Source organism: Ambystoma mexicanum, chromosome 12, assembly GCF_040938575.1.
Source record: "Ambystoma mexicanum isolate Mex_15411 chromosome 12, UKY_AmexF1_1, whole genome shotgun sequence".
Lineage (NCBI taxonomy): Eukaryota > Metazoa > Chordata > Amphibia > Caudata > Ambystomatidae > Ambystoma > Ambystoma mexicanum.
The window spans coordinates 1,224,690,656-1,224,704,458 of NC_090936.1; the positions used below are offsets into that span (position 1 = coordinate 1,224,690,656).

Consider the following 13,803-nt stretch of genomic DNA (forward strand, 5'->3'; position numbering starts at 1 on the left):
GCTGTAGATATCTTGATAGAAGAGTTTAAATTCCTCCGCCATTCCTTCGTCTGTGTGTATTATCACTCCATGCGTGTTGCGAATACCTTCGATTGGAGTCAGCTTACGGTCGGCTCTTATTAAATTTGCAAGGAGGGCGCAAGGTTTTTTTCCTTCGCTGTACTGTCTGACTTGGTTGATTTAAGAATTTTAGTTCTCGCTCAGCCAAGGTGTTGAATTTCTGCAGTTCCTCTTTCAGGGTGGCCTTTATTCTCGGATCGTCTGTGCTCATGCTTTGGCACTCGAGGTTTTTTACATGATCCTCACAGGCTGCTAGCTCCCGTCTGAGTTTAAGGATGCCATTCTCCTTGGCTTGGCAGACTCCCCTCGTGAAGCACTTTAATGACTCCCATATTGTGCTGGCGGAGGGGACTGAACCTATGTTGTTTTCTAAGAAAGTGTTGATCTCTTCTCTTAGTTCGGTAGCGAATACCTCGTCTTGCATAGAGCCGGTTTTGAAGCGCCAGAGTTGTAGCATGGATCCGGGGTGGGAGGAGTTGAGGCTGAGGATTGGGGAGTGGTCGGAGAGAGTTCTTGGGAGGATATGACATGCGCCGCTCTTTAGTGGGCCATTTGCTGAGGTGAATAGGTAGTCGATTCTAGAGCTCGTGTTGTGTACCGCCGAGTGGAAGGTGTAGTCTTGCAGATCTCCGTTGGCCGCTCTCCATGCATCTTTTAGATCAAATGCCCTGCAAATTTCTGCTATTTGCAGGCTGGCTTTAGATTTGGGTTGTGGTACGGCTCGTGATCTATCTCTGATCGGGTCGAGGACAGTGTTCATGTCATCTCCCCAGATTATTGTGGTCAGGTCTTGAGTGGAGAGATGAGACAGTACTCATCCAAAATTGTTGGGTCTGTCCACATTAGGTGGGTAGGAGTTGACGAATGTTATCTTCTTGCCTGCTATGATGCCACTCACCAAGATAGTTCTACCATCGGAGTCTTTCGCTGTGTAGGTTAGTCGGAAGTTAATCCTTCTATGAATTAAGATTGCGACTCCTCTAGAGTAGGACGAGTATGATGAAAAGTATCTATGGCAGCCCCAAGACTTGGCCCATATGCGATCTTTCCCGGGAATTAGATGCCTTTCTTGGACCATTGCCACGTCAACCTCATGTCTTCTCAAGTACTGTAAGATTTTCCGTGTTTTGGACGGATGATACCCCCCCTTATGTTCCAGGTTGCGACTTTGAATGGAGCGGATTAGGGTATATGTTGGCTTTTATTTGGCCATTGTCGGCCAGTGTTGTTGAGACTGACTTTGATCCGACGAATTGGTCGTTGTTCGTGTAGTCATTTGCTGGACGGTGCAGTATTGCTGGTGGTGAGAGGAGGAATGAAGGGTCAGTGGGAGATATCGGGTGGGCAGCGCAGTCCTTACCCTCTTCCCTGAGTGAACTTTTCCCACGGGCAACCCCCAACTGGCCCGTAAGTGAACTGTTGCATGAGACAGTTCCTGGGGTCTCCAGGTCGTCGGATGCAATCCCTCCCAATAACAATAAACTATAAAACAAACAAATGCTGTGCAAGGGGCGTTTGGGGCCCCCCATTGACCTTGCTAATCAAGGAGCCCCAGCAGCAGGGGCACTTGAGGCTTCCTGAGTGTCCTAGCCCCGCGGTAAGATGATTGCGGTTGTTCCAGTGTTTTTTGGTGATGACAATTAACCTGCTCCATGGAACCGATTGTTGGGGGTTATGGTGGATTCCTGTTATTTCTGTCTCTCTGAGGTCTGGGGCGATTGGGGTTTGGATCCGGGCAGCCTATCAGGTCAAGGAATATGCTTGCCTCATCAGGAGACTGGAAGAAGTGGACCCTCTCGCCGTGCTGCACCCTGAGCCGTGCTGGGAAGAGCATCGAGTAGACCATTTGGCTGGCTCTGAGTCTCTGTTTAATGGCGGTGAATGATTTTCTCTGCAATTGTACCATGGGAGAGAAGTCAGGATAAAAGTGTATTTTATCACCATCGTGTAGGAGGTCCCCTTTTTCCCTCGCCAGTCGAAGGATGGTGTTGCGGTCCCGGTAGTTGATTGGCCTGGGTGGAGTGCCGGGAGCTGGTCTGGTCGTTGGTATCCTGTGCGCCCTCTCTATGATGAAGAATTGAGACAAGGCGTTGCGGCCGAATAGGGATATGCAGAGGGACTCTACATAGTCCTCCATTTTCACCTGTGTTTGGTACTCTCTCACTACCGACTATGCAAATATTATTTCTTCTTGAGCGGCCTTCAAGATCTTTGCACTTGGCTAGGGTTGATTTCATTTGGGTTTCTAGTTGAGAGACTTTACCCGACAGGGTTGTTGTAGTGTCATCAAGATTGGATACTCTCTGCTCGAACTCGTCCAGGTGCTCAGAGTGGGTGTCTATGTGATGTTGAAGGAGATCAACTTTGGAGGCTAGCCCGTCAATCTTATTGTTCAAACTTCCTATGCCAGCTTTTAATTCAAGAAGGATTTCTTTGATCTCGGACGGGTTGTCGCTTGCCTCCATCTGGCGTGAACAGCCTGACGCCGACATCTGGTCTTCCTGCTGTTGAGGTACTTTTGGAGTCGCGCCGCTCTCAAAGTTCAATTTCTTTTGGGTTTTATCAGTTTTCCCCATCGCGATTAAGGGTCGGGAGTTTAATCTGCTCCGTCTAGGGCGCTCTGAGAACCCTCCGATGAGGCGGGAGGAGCCTCTTTACTAGCAAAGCGAATGTAAATGCTGCTGCGTGGTAGGGTAACTTTCCTGTAAAGCGGCGCTTTGGGTGATGTGCTGGCTTCACTTACAAAAATGAACTCTGTTTGCTTAGAGGGGGTGTGAGCCCATGACCCATGTGGTCAGACACCCAATGACCTCTTCCTCGCCTAGATGGGGGAGCGACTCAGTGGATGGTCAGTAGGCAGTCGCTTGGTGGCAGGTGTTTGCGGCGATGGACCTTGGGAGTTTTTACGTAGGAGGCAGTTCATGGGCTCCCAGCGAGGTTGATGAGATGTAGAAGGGTCTTGTGATGGTGAAAGGGAGGGTTAGGGTTTCCTTTATGGCAGGATCTGCTCCCTTTACTTTAAATGCTGCTGTGTTAGTGCTGTGGGGAGTGAGCAGGTCTCTTAAGATGGAGTGGTATGCAGGGTGTGCACTGTTACAGGTGCGTGGTCCAGCTCGCTTTAATAGTGATGAGGCAAGCCTTCATGTAAAGCTGAGCGCGGCCGCAGCTAATCTCACTCTGGCCGCAGCAGCGCCGGTGCCCTGCGCTCCGTGGCCTCTCCCGCCACGATGCGGGCAGGCGGGGGACTCAGCTTCGCTGATGTCCCAGGCGGCCCCGCCGTCTATGTCTGAGTGCGTGGGAGGGAGGGGGGGGTCCCAAGGCTGGCCTCGGTGTCGCTGAGCAGCGCCTGCTCCCTCCCCCTCCTTACCTCCGCGCGTGGCCGGTCATGGTCTCCTTCTTCACGGCGAGCGAGGGACTCCTTCAGTGGGGGCAGCTCCGGACCGTGCAGCGCTCCGGGGCCTTGCACGGAGCCCGCGCTCCCAGCTCCGCTGACGGGCTGCAGGAATCTGCAGCAGGCGAAGCAGATGCGGCGGGAAACCGCCTGTCTCCCACCGGGGCGTCCCGGACCCCGGCAGCGTCCTCCGGTCAGCGGCGGTGAGGTTTGCTCCACCTGCCAGCCCAGAATCAGGGGAGGGGAGGAAGAGATCCTCCACTGGTCCGCCAGCCGCTGCTCTTCGCTTTTCGATCCGCGCCTGCTCTGCCGCAGGTGTTTCCAGGCGCCTCCCCCGGAATAAGACTGACCAGGTTCCGTCTGGGGGCGGTGGGCGGATTGGCGCCTCGCTTGGTGAGCCGCCCAAAGCGTTGTTCCGAGGCCGCGTTGACTGTTCTGAGGCAGGGGAAGGTTGTTTTGGCCCCAGTTTTCGGGAGATTGTAGCTGGCAGTACTAAAAGCTAGGAATCAGGGACGTAGTTTGATGGAACCAACGGGAACAGCAGGATTACTCAGGATTAATGCGGGGCATGTACGGGAGCTCAGACCAAGGCGGCCATCTTGATTGGCCCTCTAGCGCCCTCTCAAACAGAATTATTGTTAAGCTTCAGGGACCAAATGATACTTTCCTCACCACAAACATATCTCAGCTTTTAGGGAAAGTGCACTTGGATGCATAAAACTATTTGTATCACAACATGTCAATTGTAGTAATGCATCTACTGGAATCAAAAGATTGTTAAGGCAGACTGAATCAGACTGCCCCATGTCCTATGTCATTGAGTGGTAACTCCTACACTCTCCCAGTGGATAATCTGCAGCCTAGGCCTTCCCCAGATAATGTTTGCAGCTAGATATGGTTTCAAGCTCCAGCTATGTGCATCTTATATGGGCAGCAGTTGGGACTCTTTATGTCTTGTTTTATTGAGTATCTGGTCAAAAAAGGTGTTGGTACTTCTCCCCTAGCCCGTAACTTAACCACACCAAAATTGAGGATGTACTCTCAAAAGATTGCCACAAGCAAGATGGCTTCTCGTATCTTCCAGCAAGTGGCACACAAACATGTATGTCCCCCAACAACAGAACATAGGCTGCAGATTCTTTTGTGGAGGAAGGTGAGGGGCCCTTCCAGACCTCCAATCTTACTAGAAGGCCTTCTGTTTGACTGGGGAGTGAAACTCTGTAGTGGGATGATATTTCACTAATGTAAAATGTTTTGATTAGGTAGTCCTTGTTTCATAAGCAATACAACTTGTATAATTAAGTAGTTGTACTGTTCCTGGTGTGACATGAATGAGACATGTGTGAAACATGAGGGTATTCTCACTCCTATGCCCCATGGGTCCTCTAAACAGCTGGCCATGGAAAGACCATTGCTTTTGGATCCGGATCGTGGACAAGTTGGAGAGAATCACCTGGGTGGAAGGTCTTTGGGGACTGGGAGTGGGATGCCCTTGGGAGAGACATGGTATCCCCCTTTTCCTACTAGTGACTAACCCAACCGTTCCCCCCGCCTTCATGGGGTATTATTAGTCAACTCCCGGACCTCCTCATCTGTGACTTCTAACAGAGTTCGGACGAAGAAGAGGCAACCGGGAGTAATGAAGACTAGGTGCTTTTACCACTCTGGTACTGGGATGAGGAAGAAGCCTGCTGAGAGTAGTAGAGGTCAGGCATGTCCCCTTAATGATGGCCAGACAGGGATAATTGTACATTCACACCTGCAGCCTGTTGAGGAGCTGCAGGTGTATAAAAAGCCCAATCAAGTGATGTAAAAGGAAGAAGCAAGAGAAGCAGTGGCGGTGTGTGTGAAGCATCAGCAGAGGCCAAAAGAAGCAGTGAGGAGCTGTACGTGGGGAGCACGCCACTGGTTCAAGTGAGAGTGGCCCGGGAGCTGGGGCTCTGTGCAACCGAATTAACATTAAAAGGGGAGCCATTCAGGGGGGCTACCCCTGTCTCTGGTGTTCGAAGTGCTTGTTATCCTGTGGACAGTAGCCGACCCAGGAGTGCCTGAGGGGCAGAAGGTGTAGCCCAGAGACTGAGACCCGAAGGTCGAGAGATCTGCGCTGCAGGAACCCTCAACCGGTGAGTTTCTATGAAAGCAGAAACCCGGCATGCAAGTGTTTGATCTTATGCGCAAGGTTGTTTTGTATAGGAGTGGTTGTGTGAATGATGTCACGTTTCCAAAGTTTTCTGATTCGAATCCTTGCTAACCAGCAAACAATAACTTGTTGACCTTTGAACAATTGAGAATACTTGTAACAGAGTGGTCGTGTGTACATAAAAACAAGTTTCCGAAAGTCTCTAAAGTGCTGGGCACATAAACTACAAAAGCATATTACAATGAAATGAACTTTTGAATATAACAATGAAGTGAACTAAATGGGAGCCTTTAATAATCATTGAATCCCGAACCAAATGCAAATCTTAACAAATATATCTTCATATTTATTGAATACCTCACTGAAAGAAAACTATTACCTATGAAGATTATAAAGAACTAAAGCTTTACAATTTTTTTAAAAACTTTTATTTTTGTTGGCAGAGGTTCACAAGGCACATACGTCAAGGCAACAAACAATTAAATCAAGCATAGCATAAAACATCGTAATGGTTACAGAATATAGTTCCAACAGTGGTTATAGAGCATCAACAATACAGAAGTACACAGCAGAAATCACGGTGCATGGATGGAGCCCGGAGAAAAGCCAGAACCGGGCATGTTCTCACTTTGATTGTTGAGATAAGTATTAAATTCGCTCCAGATGTTCCTGGGGCGAGATTGGGCAGGCAGCATTGTCAGGTATTCCTCCTCACAGTTCCGCGACCATGTGAGCATACCCAGCTATTTCTGAGAAGCCGGTGGGGAGGAGCGCTTCCAGTTCTGAAGTATACATTTTTTGGCAATCATGCAGCTTATATTCAAAAACTTTTTCAAGCGCTTAGTTTTGTCAGACCCCCAGACCCCAAACAGAACTGCCAAAGGATCGGGATCAATTACAGTTTCAGTTACTGCACTTAGTGTGTGAAGGACACTGTCCCAGAAACCGGACAATTTGTTACAGGTCCAGAACATATGCAAGAGATCAGCATCCACCGCCCTACAGCGCGGGCAGAGGTTCACCTCAGAGCGAGCAAACCCCGATATCCTGCGTGGTGTATAGTAAAGCATTTTGAGGAGCTTGTATTGCATGGCACGAAAACGGAAATTGAGGGAAACTTTTTGTGTGTGGCAGCACATGTCCTCCCACAATTCATCAGATATTTCTAGACCCAGTTCAGCCGACCATCCGTCGCGCGCCCCAAGAGCCGGAGTGGGGATGATGTCTTGTATGTCTTGGGGATGATGTCTTGATACAGTGAAGAGACGACGCCACATGCGCCGCCCGAGTTGGCAATGTAGGCTATCGCCGGGTTATCTGGGGGCTCATCCGGAAAGGAGGGCCACATGGTGCGGAACGCGGCGCAAGCCTGTAGTATTGGAGAGTCTCTAGGGGGGGGTCTGGTGTGCCCCGGTCTCCAGGTTTGGGGCCTATGAATTTGCCCTCGGGATAGATGTCGGACAGCGCCCGATACCCCAGTGCACCCCAGTGTCGGGCCAAAGCGGTATCAAGCGTAGGCTCCAGGCCCGGAAAGGCCCACACGGGAAGCCATTTGTAATATGGGGAGGGCCCACTTGTCGAGTGTAACAGACATAACCAGGCATACAGAGTCGCAGCAATGGGGTCGACGGGGGAATCAGATGTGTAGCGTCGATGTAGTATCAGGGACATCAAGTTAATACCAGCGGAGGCAAGCCGTTCCAGTTTGACATGTGGGCGCACTGGGGAACCCGGGTACCAATGAGTAGCATGCTGGGCCTGGGCCGCGATCCAATATAGTTCTAGGTCCGGAGCAGCAATACCACCCCGTTTGTATGAAAGTGCCATATCAGTCCACTTCTTGCGCATCGCACCGGAGTGCCAGAGAAATTGTGAACAGAGCGTATGCAATTTAGTGAAGTAAGCCCTCCCAGGCCATATAGGAATGTTGCAAAAGGTGTAAAAGAGCTTGGAGAGCAAGATCATTTTAATAAGGGATAGACGGCCAGCGACGGACAACGGGAGAGTGCGCCATCATGAAATTTTGGTCTCAACTGTTTGTGCTACAGCTGAGTAGTTATAGGCAAGCAAGGTGGGCTTAGTGAGGGACATCTGCACCCCAAGGTATCTCACACCCTCAGGCGCCCAGTGCAGGGGATACTCGGTGGTGGACTGCAGGCTAGCCTTAGTGAGCGGGAAAATCTCCGATTTGGAATAGTTAATCGTAAATCCGGAGTGGGTGCCGATCCGGGTGATGTCTCTCAGTATGGGATCTAGATGGGTTGTGGGATCTCTAACGTACAGTAGGACATCGTCAGCATATAGAGATATTATTTCAGGATCGTCAACCAGTCGTACTCCTTTACGCGAGTGCCGTGCTCGGATAAAGTCCGCCATCGGTTCTATCACCAATGCGAAAAGGATTGGGGAGAAGGGGAAGACCTGTCTGGTGCCGCTGAATAGAGTGAAAATCTCAGATGTTAGTGAGTTGACTCGTACCCGCGCAACGGGGGAAATGTATAAAAGTTTAATGAACCCTATCATGTTAGGGCCAATGCCCATTGTTTTGAGGACCAGCCACATATATTTCCAAGAGACCATGTCGAAGGCCTTCTGAGCATCCAGCGTAACCGCTACGGCCTGGACGTCTTGATCTATACGGGACATGACATTGAATAATCTCCTGATGTTATGGGAGGTGGACCTGCCGGGGACAAAGCCTGCTTGGTCCTCTTGTACCAAGTGCGTCATAATGGGCAGAAAGCGGTTAGCAATGATCTTAGCAAAGATCTTTGTGTCTAGGTTCATGAGGGAGAGATGTCTATAGGACCCGCACTCGTCCTCAGGTTTACCTGGTTTGAGCAGTACCGTGATGGCCGCTTCCCGCATGGAAGGGGGAAGGATAGCGGCTCGGAGTGCCTCATTCCATACCTCCAACAGCCGGGGGGGCCAGAATAGCCACGTGCTCTCGATAGAAGTCCACCGTGAGGCCGTCGGGTCCCGGCGCCTTGCCTATAGGTAAGTCTGAGTTAGCCGATACTATCTCGTCTAGCGTAAACGGGGCATCCAGCTGGTCCAGGGTCTGTGGGGAAATGTCTGTTGTGGGGATCTGGTCAAGGAGTTCTCGCATATGATGTTCAGTATGCTCTACGGGCTGGGAGTAAAGGAATCTATAGAACTCGGTAAATATATCCAGTATTCGATGGTCCGCCCATTGAGCGTCACCATTCTGATCTTTTATGGAAGTGATCTGCGTGCGGCCCAGTTCCCCCCTCACAAGTGTCGCAAGTGTCTTACCGGGCCTGTCCCCCTCCCCATATTTCCTAGCGGCCTGCGGGCGGCTGAAATAATGAACTTTGCTGGTTGCTACAGTATTAAACACCTGGAGCTCGTCAGAGATTTGGGCCAGAGTGGTGGGGTCAGTACCGGAGGAGCAACATTGCTCCAACCTTTTCAGTTTGGCCTCAGACCGCCCAAGAGCGGCTCTAATAGCTTTCAACACCCCCGCCTCCCGGGAAATAGACATACCCCTAATGTAAGCCTTAAAGGCCTCCCATCTGACTGCGGCGGTCGTGTCTTGAAGACAGTTAAGCTCAAAGAAGGACTCAATGTCAGCTAGTATCTCAGATTTAAACACAATGTCTTTTAGAGCTTCGGACTTAAAGCGCCAGGTGCAGAGTGTTGGGATGGGAATTCCCAGCCCTAAGGACAGTGTGATTGGAGCGTGATCCGAGAATGTGCGGGGAAAGATGCGTGTATCCTCCACCCTACCCATGACCTCTCTCGAGACCAAAAACAGATCTATCCTGGACGAACTATCGTGTACAGAAGAGTAATAAGTGTAATCCCGCTGCTGGGGTGAAGTGTTCTCCAGGTGTCACAAATGTTGAGCGACTGCATGTGGCCATGCAGCCTGCGCGCCGCGCCAGACAGAGCTCTGGGTGCCGTGGCAGTTCTGTCCAGGGCAGTGTCCAGTATAAGGTTCAGGTCCCCCAACCATATGACCTGCACCCCCACGAAGCCCAGCAGTATGGTAGTTACAGTGTCAAAGAATTCCGGAGAATCTACGTTGGGACAGTAAGTGTTGACCAGTAAGTACTCTTTATTGACCAGTGTGCCGTGTATTATAACATAACGACCCTCAGGATCAACATAGCTTTTATGCAGCACAAACTTGATTGATTTGTGGATCATTGTGAGAACGCCCCTAGATTGTGTGGAGTAAGAGGTAAAGAACCTGGCAGAACCCCATGATGGGGCATCAGCCCTCGGAATGAGGCCATCGGAGTGTGTCTCTTGTAGAAGCAATATCTTGCAATTGTGTCTGTTAGCATATGCAACGATCTTGCGGGCCTTAGTGTGGTTGCTCAACACCTGAATGTTCCAGGACATTATGACAGTAGCCATTTCAGAGGTAGGTATCTACAGTCGCAGTACCCACAAATCCGTGAACATCCCAGCTCCCGTGATGGTATGAGCTCCCAGAGTTGGAACAGCAAGTGGGCATGTGGCCCTTCAGCATGCGCGCCGCAAAACCTTGTGTGCCTTTTTGTAAAACAACCCCTTTCCCACCCCTCACTCTCACCACTAATCATGGATCAGCAGTGTGAACATCACCCACCCTTAACAGCGCGCAGTTGGGCCGTCCCCAACCTGGCCCAATCTGCCCCGAGGCCCAACTGGGGCCAACACACACCAAAGAATCGCAATGGGGTGCGCCATTGCCGTGCACCAGCCAAATGGCTCAGTTGCAAAAACGAACAGTGGTGGCGGACTCGCGGCTAAAGCGGGTAATCGGGGACAGCACACGAGCCCCTACGGTTCCGAAATAAACCAAAAAGTTTCGACAGTCGAATATCGTACATCCCTGCATCTCATATGCGGGGAGCGGGGTATATAACTGAGAGATTAAGGACCTGAACAATAGGAAGACAGAAATTGAGGTAGGACAACAGAACAATGTGAGACCAGCTCTGTGGAGTGCGTAGTGAGGATGTGTACACAAAGGCTGCAGCTTGCAAGGACTGCAAGGGCAGAGCGTCACAATAAACAGAGCAGCCTTACCAGTACCACAGTGCAGATTAAGGAAACAAGTTCAATAGTGTCCACAGTCCGTGCCATTCACAGTTGATTAGCGTCCACTCGGCCTTCTCCAGAGCCCTGAAGCGGTATTTGCATCTCGATGAATTTCACCGCCTCGTCTGGGACTGTGATAAAGTACAGTTTGCCCTTATGAGTGAGTTTGAGACGAGCCGGGAATAAGATGGCATACGGTACATTGCGTTCCCTGAGCATTTTCTTGATGCCAAGGAATTGGCATCTCTCCTGCTGCACCGCCACCGAAAAGTCTGGGAAGATCCTGATGATGTGAGACTCCAGTCGCAGCTCCCCTTTCTCCCGTGAAAGGCGAAGGATGAGGTCCCTGTCACGATAATTAAGAATCTTGGCTATAATGGGTCTGGGGCTGTCGCCAGGTCGGGGTTGCGGGGCAAGGGCCCGGTGAGCCCGCTTCACCGTGAAATAAGGGGAGAGGTCTGGGTCCCCCAGCAAGTCCTTGATTAGTTGTTCGACTGCATCTTCCATGCGCCCCTTCAGGGCAGTTTTAGGGACCCCAATGATGCGAAGGTTGTTTCTGCGGGAGCGGGGACTCCAAGTCATAGCATTTTGCTTTAACACTCTTCATGTCGCGCGATAAGGTGGCCACAGTGTCCTGAAGTACGTGTATCGCATCTTCATTAGTGGAGATCCGGTTTTCGGCCTCAGTGATTCTAGATCCAGCCTGATCTACCCGGGTCTTGAGCGAGGCGACATTCGCATTGATATCGTCAAGCTTCTCATGAAAGGAGGCAAAGTTTTTAGCCATTGATTCCATCATGGCAGTGAGGTCTGGCGCCGCCCCCCCACCCGGATTAGGGTCGTTGTCAAGTTCTTCCTGCGGAGGCGACGTGTGGCCCACCTCTGGTCGAGGGACCGTCTTAGTGAATTTGTCCATGGCACCCCCTTTAGCAGATCCTTTGGAGCGACTCGACATGGCCGGAACCAAAGGGGGAGGTAGCAAGATGAAGGGAGCAGGCTCCGGCGGCATACCGGTCCGCCGCGGGCACGATAAAGCTCGGTCGGTTCAGCCAGTGAGTCGGGTATTGAAGAGATCCCGTGAGGGCACGACAGCCGTCCCCGCCGGCTCGCGCCAGGCAGCCCAGCCCAGGCCCCCCGCGGCCGCAGATGGGCCGCCGGCGCGCCTTGGTCATCAGCGGCCTAGGCCCCCAGTGGAAAGGATTGTCTGGTGGGGCCGGGGCGGGAGCGAGCTGGCCCACGAGTGTAGTGTGTGCCCCAGGGTGCCTGGGGCAGAGCAGCCAACAGCGAGTCCGACGGGAGGCACCCGGTCAGGTCACGATGAGAACAGGGCCCAGTGAAGGCCCAATGGCGGCAAGGCACGGCGGGACAAGAATCTCCAGTTCCGAGAGTCTGATTTCTCCCAGAACTCGACGTGCGGATAGAGCTCGATGGCCACAGTGCAGGGATCGTAGCAGGGACACAGGATCCAAAGCAGAACCGCAGATGTCAACGGATAAGAGGCGGCTAGGCACGTAGCTCTTACACTAGGCAGCCATCTTGCAGGCTGCTCAACAGCGCCCCAGCTTTACAATTTAAATAAACCAATTGTTTGTCAAGTTCACAGTGAATGAAACTTTAAATGCAAGCAAAGTTCATAAATGTTGAATCAACATATCAATCAAACTTTGAATTAAAGAAACCAATACTTTTTTAACCTTAAAGTAAATAGAACTTGAAATAACGCAAGTGAACCCCATGTGTTTTGGACTCCAAAGTGAAAGGAACTTTGGAGATGAACGTTAACAAGTGAATTAAAACGAACAGCAATTTTCAGCCAAGACAATTTTGTTGTTCAGACTAACCATATGCTGAAGGGGCTGTGTTGGTGCGGAACTTTAAGAAAACTGGGAAATACAATCATATCAACATACCACTGAAAGTACATTTGGGGAAGGGAACCCTGAGGTTTGAATTACTTATTGATTTGAGGACAGAGTCTCAAGGTATTGCATATTCTTTTGAACTGTGTTTTGGAATTTAGGGAAGGTAAACCCAGGTACTGGTGAATTCTATATCATCCTGAACTTAAGGCAATCCTGCCACTGTTGTGGGAACTGCTTTATACTTGGGGAAGGGAGATGAAAGACAGCTGTGAGCTGGGCTGAGCTCTGTACTTTATGTTGAACACTGTTTTATTGGTTGCTGACATCCCTACACTTGTATAGATTAATGGTGAGGGCAAGTATAGGTTTTGGACATAGACAGATTACCAAGTTGAACTCTTGGACTTTGACTGTCCTTAGCTTTGATTTGGTAGGGAAATCCCACCATAGTATAGGACCAGATAGTCCTTTTTCCATCCTAACTTTTAAGTTAATAAAGGTTTATTGTTCATTCAGAATCTGTTGTCTGTATCTTACTCCAAGATGCCCTCACGCATGTTGTTGCTTAATGAAAGAAAACCCACAGATGCAGTAATGATGTGGAAGCGGTACAGGATAGCCAATTGTTGCATGCTTAAAGTGAGGGACATCTGCTCCTGCCAAGTACTTTCCTTCACACACTTTGGTCTGGAGGTAGTTCCCATATAAGGCAGTAATAAAAGGTTGCTCACCTCAAAGGAGGTCATGTCTAACATGTTGGTCTACTGTGTTGTAATCTGTTTTAGGCAATGGAACTGCCTTGTATGAATTCTGGGGACTAGGCAGGTTGTTCCTGTGTCTGTTGCGAAAGTGCTTTGGATTTGTGTTTCGCAGAGAAAGGAGCAAAGTGTTAGAGCTACAGGGCTGTAGTATGTCGTGAGAGGTCAGTAATAAGAGGCGGACACAAAGTTGCAATCATTTCAACAGACATCTTTTTTTTAAAGAAAAGGGGTTGGATAAAAGCCTTTCAAACCCTGTCCTAAAGAGTGTTTCCCTTCCTAGAAAACTAAAGATCAGTCTATGCAAACTGTCCCTGTGTCCAAAACGTATCTAACCATCTCACTAAAACAATCAATCAAAGGTGTAAGTTAAGTGTCTGTTTTTTGATTTAGTAAAAAGTGTGTAAAAACCAAATGTGAACATTCAACAAACAACCCATGAATCCAGGAGGTGATTCCCTTCTCCTGGATGGTTCCAGGCAGAATCGTAAAGTGTCCTTTTCAACCAATGATTCCGGATGTGTTTCTCTCACCAGG

At 50.1% G+C, this 13,803-nt stretch overlaps 1 protein-coding gene across 5 annotated transcripts in view; it reads left to right on the forward strand.

Moving 5' to 3' along the window:
• Positions 1–13,803, forward strand: part of CHPT1 (choline phosphotransferase 1) — a 759,006-nt gene that overhangs the window by 352,325 nt on the left and 392,878 nt on the right. The gene's annotated exons all lie outside the window — the stretch shown is intronic.